The following is a 23729-nucleotide window of genomic DNA, read 5'->3' on the forward strand; positions in this document are numbered from 1 at the left end:
GATCATCCAAAATGAAAATAAATAAGGAAACAGAAGCTTTAAATGACACAATAGACCAGATAGATTTAATTGATATATATCGGACATTCCATCCAAAAACAGCAGATTACACGTTCTTCTCAAGTGCGCACGGAACATTCTCCAAGATAGATCACATCTTGGGTCACAAATCAAGCCTCAGTAAATTTAAGAAAATTGAAATCATATCAAGCATCTTTTCTGACCACAACGCTATGAGATTAGAAATGAATTACCGGGAAAAAAACGTAAAAAGGACAAACACATGGAGGCTAAACAATACGTTACTAAATAACCAAGAGATCACTGAAGAAATCAAAGAGGAAATCAAAAAATACCTAGAGACAAATGACAATGAAAACACGACGACCCAAAACCTATGGGATGCAGCAAAAGCAGTTCTAAGAGGGAAGTTTATAGCTATACAAGCCTACCTAAAGAAACAAGAAAAAGCTCAAGTAAACAATCTAACCTTACACTTAAAGAAACTAGAGAAAGAAGAACAAACAAAACCCAAAGTTAGCAGAAGGAAAGAAATCATAAAGATCAGAGCAGAAATAAATGAAATAGAAACAAAGAAAACAATAGCAAAGATCAATAAAACTAAAAGTTGGTTCTTTGAGAAGATAAACAAAATTGATAAGCCATTAGCCAGACTCATCAAGAAAAAGAGGGAGAGGACTCAAATCAATAAAATCAGAAATGAAAAAGGAGAAGTTACAACAGACACTGCAGAAATACAAAGCATCCTAAGAGACTACTACAAGCAACTTTATGCCAATAAAATGGACAACCTGGAAGAAATGGACAAATTCTTAGAAAGGTATAACCTTCCAAGACTGAACCAGGAAGAAATAGAAAATATGAACAGACCAATCACAAGTAATGAAATTGAAACTGTGATTAAGAATCTTCCAACAAACAAAAGTCCAGGACCAGATGGCTTCACAGGTGAATTCTATCAAACATTTAGAGAAGAGCTAACACCCATCCTTCTCAAACTCTTCCAAAAAATTCCAGAGGAAGGAACACTCCCAAACCCATTCTATGAGGCCACCATCACCCTGATACCAAAACCAGACAAAGACACTACAAAAAAAGAAAATTACAGACCAATATCACTGATGAATATAGATGCAAAAATCCTCAACAAAATACTAGCAAACAGAATCCAACAACACATTAAAAGGATCATACACCACGATCAAGTGGGATTTATCCCAGGGATGCAAGGATTCTTCAATATACGCAAATCAATCAATGTGATACACCATATTAACAAATTGAAGAATAAAAACCATATGATCATCTCAATAGATGCAGAAAAAGCTTTTGACAAAATTCAACACCCATTTCTGATAAAAACTCTCCAGAAAGTGGGCATAGAGGGAACCTACCTCAACATAATAAAGGCCATATATGACAAACCCACAGCAAACATCATTCTCAATGGTGAAAAACTGAAAGCATTTCCTCTAAGATCAGGAACGAGACAAGGATGTCCACTCTCACCACTATTATTCAACATAGTTTTGGAAGTCCTAGCCACGGCAATCAGAGAAGAAAAAGAAATAAAAGGAATACAAATTGGAAAAGAAGAAGTAAAACTGTCACTGTTTGCGGATGACATGATACTATACATAGAGAATCCTAAAACTGCCACCAGAAAACTGCTAGAGCTAATTAATGAATATGGTAAAGTTGCAGGATACAAAATTAATGCACAGAAATCTCTTGCATTCCTATACACTAATGATGAAAAATCTGAAAGAGAAATTATGGAAACACTCCCATTTACCATTGCAACAAAAAGAATAAAATACCTAGGAATAAACCTACCTAGGGAGACAAAAGACCTGTATGCAGAAAACTATAAGACACTGATGAAAGAAATTAAAGATGATACCAACAGATGGAGAGATATACCATGTTCTTGGATTGGAAGAATCAACATTGTGAAAATGAGTATACTACCCAAAGCAATCTACAGATTCAATGCAATCCCTATCAAATTACCAATGGCATTTTTTACAGAGCTAGAACAAATCATCTTAAAATTTGTATGGAGACACAAAAGACCCCGAATAGCCAAAGCAGTCTTGAGGCAAAAAAATGGAGCTGGAGGAATCAGACTCCCTGACTTCAGACTATACTACAAAGCTACAGTAATCAAGACAATATGGTACTGGCACAAAAACAGAAACATAGATCAATGGAACAAGATAGAAAGCCCAGAGATTAACCCACGCACCTATGGTCAACTAATCTACGACAAAGGAGGCAAAGATATACAATGGAGAAAAGACAGTCTCTTCAATAAGTGGTGCTGGGAAAACTGGACAGCTACATGTAAAAGAATGAAATTAGAATACTCCCTAACACCATACACAAAAATAAACTCAAAATGGATTAGAGACCTAAATATAAGACTGGACACTATAAAACTCTTAGAGGAAAACATAGGAAGAACACTCTTTGACATCAATCACAGCAAGATCTTTTTTGATCCACCTCCTAGAGTAATGGAAATAAAAACAAAAATAAACAAATGGGACCTAATGAAACTTCAAAGCTTTTGCACAGCAAAGGAAACCATAAACAAGACGAAAAGACAACCCTCAGAATGGGAGAAAATATTTGCAAATGAATCAACGGACAAAGGATTAATCTCCAAAATATATAAACAGCTCATTCACCTCAATATCAAAGAAACAAACACCCCAATCCAAAAATGGGCAGAAGACCTAAATAGACATTTCTCCAAAGAAGACATACAGATGGCCACGAAGCACATGAAAAGATGCTCAACATCACTAATTATTAGAGAAATGCAAATCAAAACTACAATGAGGTATCACCTCACTCCTGTTAGAATGGGCATCATCAGAAAATCTACAAACAACAAATGCTGGAGAGGGTGTGGTGAAAAGGGAACCCTCTTGCACTGTTGGTGGGAATGTAAATTGATACAGCCACTATGGAGAACAATATGGAGGTTCCTTAAAAAACTAAAAATAGAATTACCATATGACCCAGCAATCCCACTACTGGGCATATACCCAGAGAAAACCGTAATTCAAAAAGACACATGCACCCGAATGTTCAGTGCAGCACTATTTACAATAGCCAGGTCATGGAAGCAACCTAAATGCCCATCAACAGATGAATGGATAAAGAAGTTGTGGTACATATATACAATGGAATATTACTCAGCCATAAAAAGGAACGAAATTGAGTCATTTGTTGAGACGTGGATGGATCTAGAGACTGTCATACAGAGTGAAGTAAGTCAGAAAGAGAAAAACAAATATCGTATATTAATGTATGTATGCGGAACCTAGAAAAATGGTACAGATGAGCCAGTTTGCAGGGCAGAAGTTGAGACACAGATGTAGAGAATGGACATATGGACACCAAGGGGGGAAAACTGCGGTGGGGTGGGGATGGTGGTGTGCTGAATTGGGCGATTGGGATTGACATGTATACACTGATGTGTATAAAACTGATGCCTAATAAGAACCTGCAGTATAAAAAAACAAACAACTAATACTAAACTTTCATTGGGTTATTTGTATGGAAACATGTTAATATAAATGTTTCAGACATTACATGAAATTTCTAAAAATCTTATATTTGTATTTGTATGGAAATATGTATGGAAATATGTTAATATAAATGTTTCAGACATTACATGAAATTTCTAAAAATCATATTTGTATTTGTATGGAAATATGTATGGAAATATGTTAATATAAATGTTTCAGACATTACATGAAATTTCTAAAAATCTTATATTTGTACTTGTATGGAAATATGTATGGAAATATGTTAATATAAATGTTTCAGACATTACATGAAATTTCTAAAAATCTTAGATGTTCTGGTATAATGTTATAAGTAATAATCCTAGTTATTACTTTAAAATGTATATCTCAGAAATAACTAATTTTCTTGTCAACTGCATTATTATGAACTGTCATCAAATCTTTAACCGTGGTCATTTTTAAGTCTTTTGTCATTTACAGACAGTTCTGGGTGTACTCTGGTGATTTTGCAAATATGTTCCTATAAAAGGGTTTCATCTTCAAGAAATACATGGAAAAGACTCTGACAAGTACAGGTTTCTGGTAACGGACTGTACTGCTGAACTGAATGAATAAGCATTTTCAGAACTCTAATGAAAAACTGATGAACTCATAAAAGTGCTAACAAAAGATCAAGATGAAAAAAAAAATTAATTACATGGGACTGAGTGAACTGATGAGGATGAGTATAATTTTTGTGACTTTCTGTCTGAATTAAAAAAAAAAAAAAAAATTCCACAAGGACTCAGAGGCAAAGAATATACAAATCAATTTTCACTGCAAAGTAAAGGAGCTGTTACAGTGGAGGATTACTGGACTGAATGTCAATACTATGACATAGTATGAGTGTGTTTCATGTTTGGTAATTGCAATCATTGTTGCTTTTGTTGTGGTCATCCATGTACAATGCTTGGTGTCAGTCGATTTATCTCTTGTAAAAATAAAATACAGTGTGTGTGTGTGTGAAAAAAAAAAAATAAAAAAAATAAAAGGAAGATTTCTGAGAAAAAAAAAAAATGTTGGGCATACTGTCTGGAATTTCAATAGCTAAGAAGACTTATGGAACAATTATAAAGAGAAAGTGCAGGGGAGGAAATTGTCTATGAAATAATTCAACAAAATTGATCAGAACTGAAGGAAACACATTTCCAAATTGTAAGGGCACACCAAGTATCCACCACAATAGGTGAAAATATACCTTGGTACGGATACTTGATTGTGAAATTTAAGAAAGTCGGGGATGGAAAGAAGAAGATTCTTCAAGCTTCTGAGGGTGGGGGGAACAAATAATATTGGAGAATCATGAAAAATAATTAAGATTAACAACAGATGTTCCATTAGCAACATCGAAATCTAGATGTTTCATTAACAACACCTGTTTCATTAGCTACACTGAAATCTAGAAGAAAATGAATTGATATTTTCAAACTGCTAAAGGAAAATGATTTCCAACCTAGAATCCTATATTCAGTCAAACTATCAATGAAATGTGGAGATAGAATAAAGCCATAGGTAGGAGTAAAGTATAAAGAAAAGCAAAGTCATAACATGGTTATCTCTAGGGATAGGGAGAGGGGGCTTCTAAAGCTGTGGTAATGATCATTTCTTAATCTGGGTAGTCTCTTTATTTTATTCTCTAATAAGACTAATAGTTTCATTATTATTTCTTAATAAGAATAAAAGAATAAATATAAAATATAAAAATAAAGAATAAATAAACATCAAAATGGTAAATTGAAAAATGATTATCAATGAAGAGTTTACATGGCAGTGAGGTTAATGGGACTTGACTTGGAGTGATGTTTCTCATGTGTAACTTTTTATATAATCTTAAATCAAGTGACTATATTGTCAAAATTTTACAATTAAAATTTTTTTTAAAAAAACAAAGTATCCTAAGGGGTAGGAGCAGATGTGAACAATTAACCAAAGCTTCATTTTCATTAAAACATAGTATCTCTAAAATGGATGAAGAATTTAAATAAGCATTTCATCAAAAGGTCAATAAACATTTGAAAAAATAATCAGCCTCACTAGTAATCAGAGAAATACTAATTAAAATAATAAAATATGGTTTTATATCTATTATTGATTTGACATTACCTAGGTTTGTCAAATTTTGTCTAGGTTGCAGAGAAATGAGGACTCATATTCATGGCAGAATGCAAATTGGTGCAATTTGGCAATATCTAGAAAGTAGATGATATGCACATCCTTTAATCCTAAATATCCACATAATCCTAAATATGCACATCCTAAATATTTTTGGGGGGCTATATCACAGAGAAATGCACACATTTGCATAAGGAGGCATACAGAAATATTTATGTCAGCATTCATTTTTATTAGTGAAAAATTGTAAACAACATAAATGTCCATCAGTGGAGGAGTGGATAAATAAATGGTAGTGTATTCACACCATAGAATATTACACATTGGTAAAATGACTGAACCTGGGTTAATCCATGTGGATTCACCTAGATAAATTTAAAAAGCAATATTAACTGGAGAAAAAGAAAGCAATGTGAAGAATATATTCAAATCATTAATAAGCAATGTGTAATTATCTAGATATTTTTAAAGGGAGGCAGATTAGGCTGTTTACATCACACATCCTCAGTAAACAACTTTACATAAAAGAAATGTTGTTTCACAAATTCTCTTGAGGTTTTTCTCTTTGTATTTCCAACACTTAATGCTTATCTTTACTAATACCATTCTCAGACCTGGGCAAGAGGGACATCTGCCCTGGGGCTCATGCTTTAGAGAACACAATGCCACAAATATGCACATGTAAAAATGTGTGAAAGAACATATGGGCACCTCTTGCACTCAGCTCTGGTGCTCAGTGCTAACACAGCACAACCCATAACCCGCTGTGCTAAGTGTCCACCTTTGCGCCTGACACCATTTGGATCCAACAGGAATGAAGTCCTCAAAACTAAGGCCAAACACATCTCAAGGCTGTGAAGATCTGTGATTTATGCCATTGGCAACACTGGAAATAAACACTTCTTTGGAGTTCTGAGAGAATTTGAATGGCAGAAGTACTAAAGTAAGAGAAAAGGTTCATTTTCAACTCTTTTTTTCTCAGACATCAGCAACACGATAAATTTTTGCATATTGAAATATTTCCCAGTAATGCTGAGGAGAAAGCATTTTCTTGCTTTTCTTTCTGCTCTCGTTCTAATTTAGAAATAATTACAAATTAGCATGGTGCTTGCAACATGGCATCTAAAGGAAATTTTTCAATACTAAACCATTCATATCGCTCTTAAATTTGATTACCTATAGGTCTACACAAAACAGGAGTAAGCTGTGATACCAATTCTTCACATTGGCAACTAAATGAACATTGAATGCCAAATCGTTATTAGCTTTAATATTCATAAAAATATTTAGTAAGATTTTATTATATTTTTAAAAATTAAAATATTTTCAGCTTTACCTTAAAACGTTTTACCAAAAATTTGTTATTTATTAATTATAATTTTGTGTTTGGCTTTTAATCTTAAGAGATAATTTGGGTTTCGATCAGTAGTGTAAATAGCGTAATTTTCACAGATTATGTGAAAATATTGACTATAATAAAATAATTAAGGATTTCATTGAGATGAAAGCAAGAAAAAATTTCATGAAATAAATGTAATAATTAATAAATTATATTTGCCTTATTTTATTACTCACCTAAACATCACTAACCCGTCAACAGAACAACTAGACATGCACAATAATAATTAATTTTAGTAGTTTAGCTTTTAAATATATAGACTTTTAAATTCAGTCATTATGAAGATATATTTGCCAAAATAGGAGGAGAGTATGTTTGAATGTATTGATATTTTAGGTTTACCAGTTAGCTTGATTTGTAACTTTTAACCATTCAGACATACGGTACATGGACCTCCATGATCCTCAGAGAAACAAAGGGAGCATCAGTTAACAAGAACTAGTCTCCTTAGAACAGACTAGTATGGTTTTTAGTTCTTGTACCTAGGAAAATTTTGTAGCAGGGAACAATCGTCTTTAGACGGCCTATCAGGCATTGCTGTGCCTTATTCTCCTACCTTCTTGCTCGCCCCCCCATTTTTACTCAGAGAATTGAGTATCTAATTCACATTCCCTAACATCTTTTCATGGCTGAGTTTGAGATCCCAGCCAGCAGTATTTACATTTGAAAAAATGTCCACAATCACAGGGGAAGCTTAAATATTAGAACTCTCTAAGTTTGGGTTATCAGACATCACCAATTGGAGAAGAGATTTTTGAGCAGAGATCCCTCATTTTTAAACATATATAAAATGTTACAAATTGTGGATTTTGTTGCCGTTAGCAAAGGAGAAGAAGCAAGGAGAATATTTTTTTCAGTGTATTTATTTCTTTTACCAAAAGAGATCCACATTTCTAATCCCAAGGCCACTCTTAGGAAGTCTTTGAAGTGTATATTTACCTCTCTTCCATCTTCCAAGATTCTCTGGGCTTAAGAGAAATGGCTGCTCTAAATTTTCTTTAAAGTACTGATTCAACCTTTCAACCACTAAACGCCACTTATTTATTATTTCCTTCCCCCATGGACTTCATGTTTTGGAAGTCAGTGCCTAGAGAACAAACTGTATCTATTAAGTCATAATTTCCTTTTCTGTTTTTAATTAATCAGAAACATCTATAACTACCAAACACAGCTTCTGAACATCATTAAGTAGCTGGGATCCACTCTGAAATGATGTGATTACAACAGAAGCAAAGTAAGACATCTTTTTAATTATTCCAGACATATTTATTGAAATGAACATGCTATTTCGGTTAGGCCTTTAAAAAATATTGAAAATAGCCTGCAGATCTGACTGGTTTTTACTGGTTATTACTTTCCTTTACTTCTTGAAAATCCTTTAATTGTTGACCTAAAAATAATAAAAATGCTGACCCAAGGCCGGACTTCTGGTATGCTCAAGTGAGGACATGAGTAAATCCTCTCCTCAAATAGCTATAAAGCTATACAATTTTGTATACTATAAAGCTATACAAAATTGACCAAAAAACCATTTTAGTGCTCTGGAAATTAACCAAAGACACAATAATCTGAGGGGCATTTGTGCTTGAAAAAATGCTGAACTTCAGGTAAGAACCATGGGAGTCTATAGTGATCTTGTTTCTGGCTGCTCCTATAGACACCCCTTTACCCTGGTGGCATCTCCTTCCCAGCTCAGTAAATGCAGAAATTCTGCCAGCTTCTCTGCTGCAGTTGAAGGGAATTCACTCAATTTGGAGTGCTGGGTGATGTTTATGCCCATCCGTGTTGTCAAGGGAAGTGATGATGATCTCTGAGGCCCAACTCAGGGCTAAGACTAAAATAAGGCAAGTAAGGCACTGACTTTGGGCACAAAATTTAAGGAGGCACCAAAAAACGCATTAATCGAGATAAATGATACTTTAATGCAATATTTTTAAAAATGAAAATTAATACAAAAATCCATGATGAACAAAATATCAAAATTTTAAATAAGGACGAGTCCCAGCCCTGGCAATGGAGCTACCATGTAGTTGTGGACGGGGCAAGCATATTCTTGGGTGAGGCAGTTATCAGAGAAAAATGTATATCTGCTTTATTTGTATAAGTATTATAAGATATAAAATTTCCTCTGATAAATGCTTTAGCTGTATCCATAGATTCTGATAGATCATGTTTTCATTATTGTTATTTTCAAAAATTCTGCAAGTTTTGGTCCATGTTTTTTCTTTGATTCAAATGTTGTTTACTAGTTTTTTTAAAATTTCCAGGTAGAAGAAAATTTTTTAATTGTTGTTATTAATTTCTAGTTTTATTGCACTGTGATCAGTGAATACTTTTTGTAGTTTTTCTATTCTTGAATTTTACTGAAGCTATCTCTCTTTGTGGCCTAAGATACAGTTAATTTTTTTGAATGACTTATGTACACTTGGAGAAAGTATGTTCTCTATTATATAGGTTCAAAGTATGCTATGATGTATACCTTGTTAATTGCTTTCTATATCCTTCTAATTTTTATCCACTTATTCTGTCTTATATTGAGAAGTATGTAAATGTCTCCTTTTATTAGTGTGAATCTGTCATCCATTTTTCCTCACATTTACATATATACAAGCATATATATATATACACACATACATACATGTAGTTCTTTTGTATATGTATGTATACATGTATGCATATATATAGTCTTTTACTAGAAAGTATGTTTTATTCTGTTATATCATTGATATGTAGAAAGATAATTTTCTATAAATGGTTACTTGTATATTAATATCATTATATATATGTGTGTGTGTGTGTGTATATATATATATATATATATATATATATATATATATATATATACTTTCTTTTTTTGATACTCTATTGCTTCCCTGCTATGATCTTAGAAGTATTGTTTTTAATCCCAGTAACTACCTGTGGTAGACAGAATAATGCCTTCTGCAAAGATGTTCATGTCCTAATCCTCAAAACTTGTAAATATGTTACTTTACATGGCAAAAGGGATTTTGCGTGTGTGATTAAGTTAAGGACCTTGAGATGAAGTGATTTTCCTGGATTATCTAGGTGAGTCCAATGTAATCACAGGAGTCCTTATAAGTGGGAAGAGAGTCAGAGTCAGAGAAAGAGATTTGTACTATAATGCTCCATCCTATATCTATCATTTAGACTTAACTCTACAGGAAATTTTATTTGATGGTTAAAACCAGTCCTTATGCCTTCTTCAGTCATTGTGGATTTGTGAAGTTCATTCTCTAATAGATTCCTCACAAAGTGTTCATGGAAAAATATTCCCTGAATCCTTGCATGCTCATAACATGTCTGTAGCCTTTATACTTGAAAGTTAGCTTGGCTGGATATATAAATCCTTGACTTGTATTATCTTTCGTTGTCTTTACTCCACTGTCTTTTGGTGTAAGGCCTTCCTGTCAAAAAGTCTAATGGATATCTGATGTTTTTCTCTTAAAAAGGTCTTGGTCTTTTTATACACGAATAAATTTCAAAGAGATCAGAGATTTAAATATAAAATATGAAATTATATAAACACTAAGTAAAATATGGGTGGATTTCCTTATAACATGGTAGTAGAAAAACTTCCTTAATTATAATTCAAAATTCAGAAGCAATGAAAGAAAGGATTGATAAATTTTATTACATTAATTTTTTTTTGCATGGCAAAAAGCACATTAATCAAAATCAAAAGACAAAGTGGGAAAATATGTTTGTGATTTATATCACAGAAAAAAAAACTAGCTCTAATATACAGAGATTCTCAAAATAGAGCATAAGAGGCCATCAATATGAAGAAAGAAATGGACCAAAAATATGAATCTTAGGCTCACCAAAGAAATAAAAAATGGATTCTAAATGTGAACATATACTGTCTTACTTATTATATAAGAATTGTTCATTAAAACTATAGTTAGATGGTATTTCTTACCTATTAGTTGACAAAAATCCAAAAATCTAACAAGACACTGCATTGGCAAAGCTATAGAGAAACAATTATAATCATATATTGCTGGCAGGGTATGCAAAGTAATACAATTCCTATGGAGGTGAATTTGACAAGATCCAAAAAACAAAAAATTACATTGGCATGTACCTTATATCTCAGCAATGTCACTGCTATCCCAAAGATACACTATCAAATACCTGTAATTATTTATACATATGGTTATTCTTTACAACGTTATTTGTGATAGAAAACCTACAGACATAATCCACATTGCTATCATTAAGGAACTGATTTAATAACTAGAATACTATACAGCCATAAAATGAATGTGGAAGATCAATTTACACTGATATGGAGCGATTTTCCTGAGTGATTATTAGTTATGAACAGTATATCTAATATGCTACATTTTGTGTATAGAAATATAAGTATAGGGCTTCCCTGGTGGTGCGGTGGTTGAGAATCTGCCTGCTAATGCAGGGGACACGGGTTCGAGCCCTGGTCTGGGAAGATCCCACATGTCGCGGAGCAACTAGGCCCGTGAGCCACAACTACTGAGCCTGCGCGTCTGGAGCCTGTGCTCCGCAACAAGAGAGGCCGCGACAGTGAGAGGCCTGCGCACCGTGATGAAGAGTGGCCCCCGCTCGCCGCAACTAGAGAAAGCCCTTGCACAGAAACGAAGACCCAACACAGCCAAAAATAAATAAATAAATAAAAATTTTAAAAAAAGAAATATAAGTATACATATATGTTTATATTTCCAACCTTGCCCCCCAAAAATGATTGTAACAGTAAGCCAAAAACCAATAAAAATGGTTATCTGTAGTTAACACACATGGTAAGTGGGAAAGTAAAGAAACTAATGCTTGACAAGAGTAGTGTTATTCTCCCCATTCCATCTGTGGATGAGACAACTGAAGCTTAGAAATCTGAAGTAGAATGAACAAGGAAACAAAGCTAGTAAGTGACACAACAGGATTCAAATCCAGTACTGTTGATTTCAGAGATCATCTTCTTAACCACTACATTATGTACTGTCATTAAATACAAACTGACACCACCTCGCCTGTCTGAAATTGATGTGCCGGCATTCTGTAGTCTCTCCAGAATGCAGCTGAGTGCAGTAAGAAAAAAAATAAAAGGATGCAACATGCCACTTAAAACATATGTACTTTACTCAGGAAATGTTATTAAGTTCTCCTTCAATATACATTTACTTTACTTACTATGCTAACTTGCTTGGTTATCTGAACACCAAGTTTACAAAACAGGAGGTAATGAGAAGCATCTATGGAAGGTAATTGGCAGAGGTATGAGAACTGACAGCTTGAAAGTCCAGAAGAAAACTAATAAAAATAATAGGTTAAAAAATGTTAACTCAAGTTCTAAGGACCTTTAGTATGCAGTAAAGGAGCTCTGATTATCGCAAAACCATAGCATGCAATTATGGTTGATATGTAATGAAGCTCTTATGTCATCAAGAAAATGTATAATTATGTTCAACATATTTTATACAATAGTAAAGAAAGAGTGCTATCCTAAATTGATAAAGTAAAATAACATTTGGTGTTTAAAGCAAAAAAAAAAAAAAATTAACACTTTCCTGAATATGTCTTACTACATAGTTTTGAATTTGGATTTATACTTGTTTTACATGTTTAAATATAAAATTAAATACAAAGGGAAAATCAATATCTAAAATTTTTTAATAATTTAAAACAACCAAACTGCATATCAAGTTGGTGACAAAATAATACAGAAAACAATTATTTTAACTGACTTTAGAACCTGGTACTTTAACAGCACATACTTAGTGGAATATAGTCTCAAAAAAAATAGAGCCACAAAGAAATCTCAAAATTAATTCATTAGGAAAATTGTTAGTAACAGTATCAGTGTTATTTTGAATCTATTTGGAGGGGGGAGGGGTTGTGTTTTTTGTTTTTTGTTTTTTACTTTGGCCTCGAGGCTTGAGAGATCTCAGTTCCCCAACCAGGGACTGAACCCGGGCCATGGCAGTGAAAGCGCTGAATCCTAACCACTAGACCACCAGGAGCTCCCTGAATTTATTTTTAATAGTGTAAGTAATGCAAATTATTAAGTATGGGAATATAGTTAGGAACCAATGTTTCCCATGTGAGAGAAAAGGGATTCAGGTATAAAATCAAATAATTTAAATTAAAAATATAATATTAAATTTGAATTAAAATTCTTAACATGAAGTCATTATTTCTTTTCTTTTTTAAGATACATATGCCTTAGCATTTCTCTACTAGAAGCAATGACAAGTCAATAGCAGTGAACACAACTACACCCAGATTGTGGTCTTTAAATATCATATTTCACCAAAAGAAATGAGCTCTCCTTAGAGTCTATTTCCAAGTTTGGGTCAAAAAACACAAACATCTTGTTGTGCCATCAGAGACTAAAAGGCTGTGACAAAAAGAGATCAGAGCCAACGTGAAGATAATATCATTGGCCAAAGATGGGGTAATTTGAGCATCAAATTGACTAATGAATAATGAACACAACTGATAGAGCATGCTGAATTTATTAAATATTATAAATCTCTAATATCTTAAAATAAATAAAACAGAAAAAGAAAAATACCATGATTGAACAAAAACGAAAGAAACAAGGGCATAAACTTTTTATCAAAATTGACAAATAAGCATTTACCTTGCCTTTCCTCTATGAACCATTTATTAGAGTAACCAGTTAGAAAATAAGCACTTGGCAATCCCTAATAAAACAATTGATTCTTGAATGAGTTATCACTGAATGAAACCATTAGATGAAAGTTTGAGTGGGAAATTGACAATGGAGGGAGATGGCTGTTGACAGCTAAACTCACTGACCAACTGTAGCCTCACTGACAGTAAAACAACCAACACTATGCATCTTCTGAGGTGATATGCTATGTCAAGCACATAGCCTCACCTATAAAAGTTTTACTAACAACACTGAAGCTGAACTAATCAAGCCTCTAGTACTAACCCCAACTTACCAAAAGTGTAAGCAATATAGAGGAACAAGTTAAGTGACATTGTATGGAGCAAACTGCCAAATTGATAATGTAGACCCTTCTGTAAGAACATGGGACTGACTTCTGCAACCAGAACACGGGCAGGAAAAATTGGGAAAGGAAAAACGGAAGGGAGGACTCACTTACATTAAAGGAAACCTAAGGGAAATAGCAGCCTATGGTAATGTGCGAACATTGCTTAGATCCTGTTTCAAATAAGTCAATTGTAAAAGGATACGTTGGGATCATTTGGATTATGGACTGTGTATTAGTTGACACCAAAGAATTATTTTTATTGTTAATTTCGGTAGATGTGTTAATGGTATTCTGGTTATTTAAGAAAATGTCCCTAATTTTTAAAGATGTATACTATAGTGCAGAAATAAAAATGACATCATATCTGGGATTTGTTTCAAACTACTTCAGAAAAGGCAAAAACAAACAAAAAATAATTAGATAAAGTGAATACGGCAAAATCTTGGTAACTGTTCAATCAAGGTAAAGGGAATACAGGGATTCATTGTGTTATTCTATATACTTTTATGTATTTTTGAAATTTTTTATTTTAGACTTTTAAAATATTTAATTCCCCACAGGAGAGTAAGCAAAAGCAACATTTTTCAGGACTTTGATTATAATATTAAATCAGAGAAGGTTCAAAGCAGTCACAGAGGTCAAAGTTCCCTACTGTTTAAGCAACACTTATAAAGCAGGTGGCAGTTTAAGTAAAATTATATGGAACAGTTTTATGAAAAACAGTGATTTGTAGGATAATCTCCTTTCTATAAAATTATGTCTGTTCACCCACCTATCTGTTTGACTATTCATCTTTACACACTGAGGTTTTGATGATTTTCTGGCATTGGTTTAATATTAATTATGAAATTTTTTGAGTGTGGGATTTGGGGTGTTTTTTTCCATTTTTTCTCAAATTCTGTACCATAGTCACAATGCTAGAGTCATTATTGTTTTTAAAATTGCTAGTTGTGAGCCACTAAGATGACTTTGTAATCCACTAATGAGGCACAATCCACAATTTGAAAAACACTGCCTTAGGGGACCTGAAAAGATACTTAATTCCTGAAATGATGAAGTAAATAATCTAATTGGAAAAAATAAATATTGAATTTGGGATACACATTACAAGAGACACGTGGTTTAAGGTAAATGAATATTCCAGATTAGTGTCACAAGAAGGGCAAAAATCACTATAAATAAGTGGTCAGCAATAGCTTAGTGGTGTAGAAGAGTCAAGGGATATGGGTAACATATACATGAACAAAAAGAGATGGAGATTAATATTTCTGGTAGAGTTAGGAAGGGGAACTGCATGAACAGGGACATGAAGAAATGTAAATGATGTGAATTTGGATAGTGATATAAACCTGTTTGGTTCAGAGTCACACAAAAGATAATGAAGGACTTATCTTTTTTTATCACCTCGTATTTGGACATATTATTCCTAGATTTGTCAAGTTCCTCCAATATGCTTGAATGAGGATTTTACTTAGTCCCCAAACTCAAACAATAATGATAACCTTCTACTAATTTTTCTGGAATACATTTATGATGAAAAGAAAAGATCATCTTTACATATATGAAGGGCATTGGGACTTTTTCATTATTGGCTTCCTGGGAAGTTCAGATACATTGTGCAGTCCCATATCCTTAACAGAAGGTTTAAAGGTGACTGTACATTTTGCACACACTGCTCATAAACTGACTTGATTCACAGTGGTACTTATTAATAACCGTTATCCTAGGAGGATGACTCTGTGTCCCTAGTATGAACACTAGAGGCCTCAAGATTTCTTTCTAGTAATAATATCATAGCTGAGATTTCCATGCTTAGAAATACATCACGCGGGCTTCCCTGGTGGCGCAGTGGTTGAGAGTCTGCCTGCCAATGCAGGGGACACGGGTTCGAGCCCTGGTCTGGGAAGATCCCACATACCGCGGAGCAACTAGGCCCGTGAGCCACAATTACTGAGCCTGCGTGTCTGGAGCCTGTGCTCCGCAACAAGAGAGGCCCGCACACCGCGATGAAGAGTGGCCCCCGCTTGCCGCAACTAGAGAAAGCCCTCGCACAGAAACGAAGACCCAACACAGCCATAACTAACTAACTAAATAAATAAATAAATAAATAAATCCAAAGTTTAAAAAAAAAAAAAAAAAGAAATACATCACGCATCTTAGAAAAATACTCGCTTTACCCTCATGGACCTCCTGAAAGGAGCCAATATCGTTCTAATGTAAATAAAGCAAATTTAACACTTGTGTATTTTAAGGAAGTATTAACAAAGGTAATCGATTTTTAAAAAATGAATCTGCTCTTTTTTCTTCCTTAATTGAATTAAACACTAAGCCTATGCAAATTTATTGATAGATCCCAGGAAGGATTTCAGGAGCCCTAGAGTACTTTCTGGTCAATTATATCTATACATCCTTTAAACCTAGAGGATACATCATCTTCTGCAACATATGGAAATGGTAGAATGTTAGACAAAACAGGTAAAATAATACATGGGCTGGGCGACTATACATATTTTAAAACAAATTCTCTACATAAAATTATGAAAATAACATCCTTTTCTCCTATAGTATTGCATAAATGAAATGAATAAGATATTCTGATGATGGAGGCAGATAAAGATTTTAATGTTATAAAGAAAATAATCAATCAAAACTAGTATTCTTACCTTGGTGATTTAAACAAAAATAATAAAAGAAAAATAATCAATGCAAATAAAATATTGTGTGGAAGTACACCAAAAAAGAAAAAGGTAATTTTCCCTTCCCTGAATGAAAAATGTTTTTACAGGTTATATTCTCTTCCTAACTTTTCATTGATCTGGCATTTCATCTCACTTCAGAGTAGAATATGCCAGATTTACTTTTATGCTTACAGTGATAAAAACATTCCCTTTTTACTTTATTGTAGAAAATGTTAGAAGAAAACATTAGGATATAGAAAAATCACAGCCATTTATTTTGTTCAACAGTAATTTACTAACCACCAACCTTCAAGGATCAAACAGCCTAGAGAAAGAGACCGAGTCATCAGGCCCACACAATCCCATGTGATAAGAGACCGAGTCATCAGGCCCACACAATCCCATGTGATATAAGTGCTACCAGGGTTTAAATACAGGTTATTCTCCAACATATGATCAAGACGTCTATCTAGTATACAAGGAAAACCGTAATTAGAAAAGATACATGCACCCCAATGTTCACAGCAGCACTATTTACAATAGCCAGGACATGGAAGCAACATAAATGTCCACAGACAGAGGAATGGATAAAGAAGATGTAGTACATATATACAATGGAATATTACTCAGCCATGAAAAAGAACGAAATAATGCCATCTGCAGCAATATGGATGGACCTAGAGATTGTCATACTGAGTGAAGTAAGTCAGACAGAGAAAGACAGCTATCATATATCACTCATAAGTGGAATCTTAAAAAATGGTACAAATGAACTTATTTATAAAACAGAAATAGAACCACAGATGTAAGAAACAACCTTATGGTCACCAAGGAGGAAAGGAGGGGAGGAATAAATTGGGAGATTGGGATTGACATATACACACTACTATATATAAAATAGATAACTAATAAGGACCTACTATATAGCACAGGGAACTCTAGTCAATACTCTCTTATGACATATATGGAAAAGAATCTAAAAAGAGTGGATATATGTATATGTATATCTGATTCACTTTGTTGTACAGCAGAAAGTAACACAACATTATAAATTAACTATACCCCAATTTAAAAAATCAAGAAGAATTTATGTATTACATATATTGTCTCTAATCCACATAGTGTATCTATTTGTTTTTTTTAATTTCTCTCAGCAAAGTTTTCTAGATATCATAATACAAATCTTGAACATACTTTATTAAAATTATTCCTAAGTATTTTTGATGCTATTATAAATTCATTTTAAAACGTCATTTTGTGATTGTTCATTCTTAGTATATAACTGATGTTTGGAAATTGACCTTGTATTCTTTGATCTTGTTAAACTCATTTATTAATTCTAGTGTGTTATTTTGTAGATTATTTGGTATTTTATTTGTAGATGATCATGTCACATAAGAATAAAAGGAATTTTGTTTCTTTCTTTCCAATCTGTGTGCATTTCATTTCTTTTTTCTGCATTATTATACTGGCTAGATTCTCCAGCACAATGTTGAATAACTGGAGTGAGAACAGACATTCTTGCCTCATTTCTAATCAGTAAGTGAAACTGTTCAGTCAATCACCACTAACTATTATGTTAGCTGTGTTTTGCAGATGCTCTTCATCAGGTTGTGAGAAGTTCCCAGATATTTTTAGTTTGCAGAGATTTTTTTACTTTGAACAAATGTTGAATTTTTGTCAAATATTCTTTCTGCATCTAAGATAACTTTTTTTCTTTTTCCACTGTTAATATGGTGAATTACATTGATAGATTTTTTTAATGTTAACAAATTTGCATTCCTAGGGTATGACCCAGTTGGTCATGATGCATTATCCTTTTAAAATATTGATGATTTTATTCTATAATACCTTGTTAAAGATTTTTGGTTCTATGTTTATAAAGGACACGCATCTATGGTTTGTTTTGATTGTAATATCTTTGTGTTTGGTATCAGGTCAACGTCAGCCTTACAAAATTATCTGGGAAGTTTTCCTCCACTTCTATTTTCAAGACACCCTTGTATAGAGTTGGTATTATTTCATCTTTTAATGTTTGGTAGAATTAAACAGAAGAGCCATCTAGGTCTGGCTTTTTTTTTTTTTTTTTTGCTTTGCTTTTTTTTGGGGGGGAAAGATATTTCACTGCAAATTCAATTTCCTTAATATATATATATGGATATTCAAGTTAACTACTTCTTCCTAAGTGAGCTTTGATAGTGTGTGGTTTCTAAGGAATGTGTTTACTTCATCTAAATCATCCAATTTGTTAGCATAAAGTTATTAATAATACTCATTTACTATTCATGTAATGTCTATAAGATCTACAGGGATGCCCCTCTTGTTCCTGATATTAGTAATTTGTGTATTATTTTCTTTTTTCTTGACACATCTAAATGTTTATCATATTGACATTCCACCCCCCCCCACCCCCGCAAAAGACACCTTTTGGTTTCATTGATTTCTCTATTGTCTTTTTGTCTTCTCTTTTATTAATTTCTGCTCTTATAATTATTTCCTTCCTTCTGCTTGCTTTGGGCTTAATTTGCTCTTCCTTTTCTAGTTTCTTAAGACAGAAACTTACATGGCTTTAGCCATGAACCACAAATTTTGATACATTGTTTTAAATTCTTTTAATTAAAATCTCCATCTGTTCATGCATGTTGTCCACCTTTTTGCACTAGATACTTTAACTTATTAATCAAGGTTATTTAAAATTTCCTATAAGTTCCAACATTGGTATCATCTCTAGGTCTGGTTCTTTTTACTACTTTATTTCCTGACCATAGGTCAGTTTTACTCTCTTTTGTGTACATTTCCTAATTTTTGTTTGGATACTGGACACTGTGCAGAGACTGAAGTAAATGATACTTATAACTAGAAATGAGCTCACCTCTCCTCTGTCAGGCTGTTAGTGTGGAGTAGTTTGAATAGATCTAGTTAGTAACTGAGCTGGGTTTAGATTTTATTATAGTTATATTCAGTGCATCACAGAATTGATTCCTCCAGGAGTGGCTGCTGTTACTTTTACTTAATGTGGGCTCTTGGATACCAGGGTATTTTGTCCATGTTCTCCTGCTTCACCCTTGGCTTTTGAAAGGCCCTGCACACCTGTATCACATGGGTTCTCTCTACATGGTCTTGCCCCTCCTCCAGAGAAAAGCAGATTGCCATTACTTGTTACTTGATGTGAAGCTCATCATGGGAGCTAGGGGAGGGGGCAATTCTCAGTTCTCAGCCAGCCTCAGTCTTGGGCTACGTATACCTGGAAACTTGGAGTGGGGATTTCTCAGCATTCCGGCCTTTCCTACCCCTATAGCAACCAAACTACTGTATCTATAGAGGACCTTGGATGCGAGAGGGTTTCTTGCCCAGGGGTAGGCTTTTGATTTTACTTTTCCCTCAACAAGAGCATATTTTTCTTGTATCAGTGGTGAGAGGGTTTCCCTTCCCTTCCCTAAGTGACAGATTGCTGTTCCTTGTTATTTGGTGCAAGGCTCATGGTGTGGTTACGGTTATGGCAGGTTTCCTGCGCCTCTCACAATGGCAGTTTACTCTTGCTTGCAACTGGGGAAAGGAGGGTTTTCTACCTCTTTCCCGGGAACAAATGGTTTTTGCTTCTATCTCTCCCCCCAAAGCAATGGATCTTTCCCTGGACCTTGGGTAAAAGCTGATTCCCTGCCCTTCCACCAAAGCTTAAAGTGTTTGCTTCATATGAGAGAAGGGTCTAGGAGTTGGGCGGTGTTTCATGCCTGTGCTCTCAGGGTCTCCTGCTCTCTCCCCAGTCTTTCTCATAGGTGCTTGGCAGAGGCCCATGGAAAAGAGATCAGGAAGGAACGGGGCTCTGAGACAGTCTATACTGTCCCACAGTTGCTCTTGAGGAATTTGTTAAAATTTTAGCTGTCTTCTCACTTGCTTTTTTTGTAGGACACCTCTTCTTTTTATCCTCTGCCAGGGTGAAACAGTTTGTATGTATCTCTTTCCTTGGTGAGGCCTGTTACCCTTTGGAATTTATTTTACTTGCTCACTCGTTGCATTGAGACGTTCAACTGTATGATAAGCACAGGAAAAGATAAGATTCTGTAGATTATCTTGTTATTGTTGTCTTTTTTTTTTTCTATTACAGTGGGAGAGGCTTTCTAGATCCTTAGCACTGTCATGGCATCTTTAGATGAAACAAAATGATAAAGTAAGGCTACTCCTTCATATACACTACTTGTCCTCAAATATCCCCCCAAAAGTCTCTCTGAATGGGGAGTAATCATTGAAGTTAAAACATGGAATGGAAATATCACTAAAATATCCGTGTCTTGGGAAGTAAAATACATTGATAGGAATTAGATATTTTTTAATGCAGAAAGCAAAACTCTGAGCAAATAGGACTTAGGAATATTAAAGTTTGTATATGGCAGGGTCAGAAGAGGTCAAATGGAAACACCCTGGGTAGCCCTTAGTGCAGTGATGATCCAGAAAAGAATGGAACGCACTTTAAGGTAGAGCGATGCAATGGGGCATTTTTCATCCTTCCTCTGCTCCTCCTTGTTCCCTAACCTCCGTAACTCCCTCAATCACAAAAGCAACTTGAATAAATATAGGAAGACGGAATCACATACATTCATTGAAGTCTTGCCCTCAGAACATTCTTATGGTCACTGTGGAGTAAATCAGATCTCACTTTCAGAACCGATGTTCCCCATGAACAGAACATTGTGCTCTAAGCCAGTGAATATATCAGGTAGAGGGATTCTGCTCTATTCTAAGCTGTAGGATATTTATTCTTTTCTGACATCAATTTTTTCTTACTGAACAGATGATTCTTTATATCCATTAAAAGTTGTCTGTAAAATAGCCCTGTCTCAGCAGTTGAACTATTTGTCTAATGGTGCAATTGAGGAGGCATTGGAAGCAAGAATAGCTCCAAGGTGTTACTGAGGGAGCAGTGAAAGGAAAGCTTTTGATAATAGAAGTTTTGATAAATTAGACCAACCTTCTTACTGAAAAATACTAAAAACAAAGCAAAACAAAAAACTAGGCAAAATATAAGTAAACAAACAAGCAGACAACAAACATTTAAGAAGCATAAAACACTAACAAGATATGAAGGCATTACTGAGCCAAGACAAGGAAAGGACTAGATATCAGAGAGAGCGCCTGAATTGTGACCCAATAATTCCACTCCTAGGAGTACACCATACATGTATGTGTGCTTATTATGTGCATCAGGACACATGTACAAGAAAGGTAATAGGTGAACAGTTTATGGTTGCAGAAAACTGGAAACAGCTCTATTGTCCATCAACGGAAGAATGGATAAACTGTGGTCTAGTTATATAATGAAAGAAGGCACAGCAATTGAAATGGTGTAACTACAGCTAAAATGCACTGCTACACTGGTTAATGCTTAACAATGGACTCTCTGAAAGAAAAGGCTTTGATTTGTTGCATTTTCCAATTTTCATGGTGCAAATGCTCTTACCTTGGCTAAATTCACATTCCCAATGTAATGTCATTGTGCATAGGATTGAGGAGAGATGCATACAATCAGCTATCATGAGCTGGTAAGCACCAGCTCAAGTACACTACTGGCTAAATGCAACAATATGGATGAATGTGACACATTTTAATGTTGAGTGTAAAAATCAAGAAAGAAAAAAATACGTGTAGTATAATTCTACTAATATAAAAACAGGCAAAAACAGGCAAAACTAAAGAATAAATCTATTTTTTTTAAAGTGAAAAATATATATGGGTGATAAAACTCTAAAGGGAAGGAACAAAGAAACACTAAAAGAGACAGGCTATTAGTTCACCTGTGTGTAGGGCTGGGGTGGAAGAATAGATTATGATCTGGGAGCAGCACACAGGAAGCTTCTGGCAAGTTTCTATTTCTTGACCTGTGGAGTGTTTACACAGTGTTTGTTTTACAGCAAGTTGTTAAGCCATATATTTAGGTTTTATGCAATTTTCTCTCTGTTATATTGTACAACCTTTTTAAATGATGAAAGGCATTCTTTCGTCAAAGAGGTGCTATAAAGATTCAAGGAACTTTTCTAAACGCTATCAGGAGGGCTAGAACTGACTCTCACAATTTAAGTCACTTAAGGGATCCTCTCAGCTAAATTTCCTCAGATTCCCACAAGGTACATGAAAACTGCCAAAGTTAATGGTAAATTTCTTGTAAAACAAAAAGAAACAGAAAACAAAAGTTAAAACATCATATTTATTTCCAGAGTTAGATGTTATAACATAGATACGTTTTTACTTTGTATTTTTGTCTCAACTATAGGGGGAAAGAAACCACCTCTTCTATCATTATTCAAAACTTATTTTTATTCTTTTTTTCATAAGTAAAAGGAAAATTTTCGGCAGGTAGCAAAAACAATTCAAATGATACAAAATATTCTAAAAATGAAAACTGAAATGTATCCCCTCAAGCCCTACTCCATCACTGTCTATCCAATTACTTAGCTTGTTAAGGAACTTAATACTATCTCAAATGATCGTATTGGCGTTCCCATTTCGACTATCTTTCTCACCAGATATAAGTACCGTGAGGGATGGGGTTAGGCCAGCTCATTCACCACTGTATCGTTAGTGCTTAGAATAGAATACTGATAGATCACAGTTGATCTTCAATAAGCTCTTCTGGAAAGAAAATAGGAATGAGTGGAAAACTCATCTAAGAGATCATTTCATATCAGCACATACACATCTACCTCATTCTCTTAATGCTGTGAAATATTCCACCATGTGTTGTTTCCAGACTTTTTCTTTAAGAATTGATGCTGCAGTGGACATGTTTAGGATATTTCTGAGATTTTATGTAGAGTAAATCTGGTGCTGGGGTGCTGGAATTGTTCAATCAAAGGATAAATGCATTTAAAATGTTGATAAACACTGTTAAATTGCCCTACAATAAGTTACACAAATGTATACTACA

Source organism: Balaenoptera ricei, chromosome X, assembly GCF_028023285.1.
Source record: "Balaenoptera ricei isolate mBalRic1 chromosome X, mBalRic1.hap2, whole genome shotgun sequence".
Taxonomy (NCBI): Eukaryota; Metazoa; Chordata; class Mammalia; order Artiodactyla; family Balaenopteridae; genus Balaenoptera; species Balaenoptera ricei.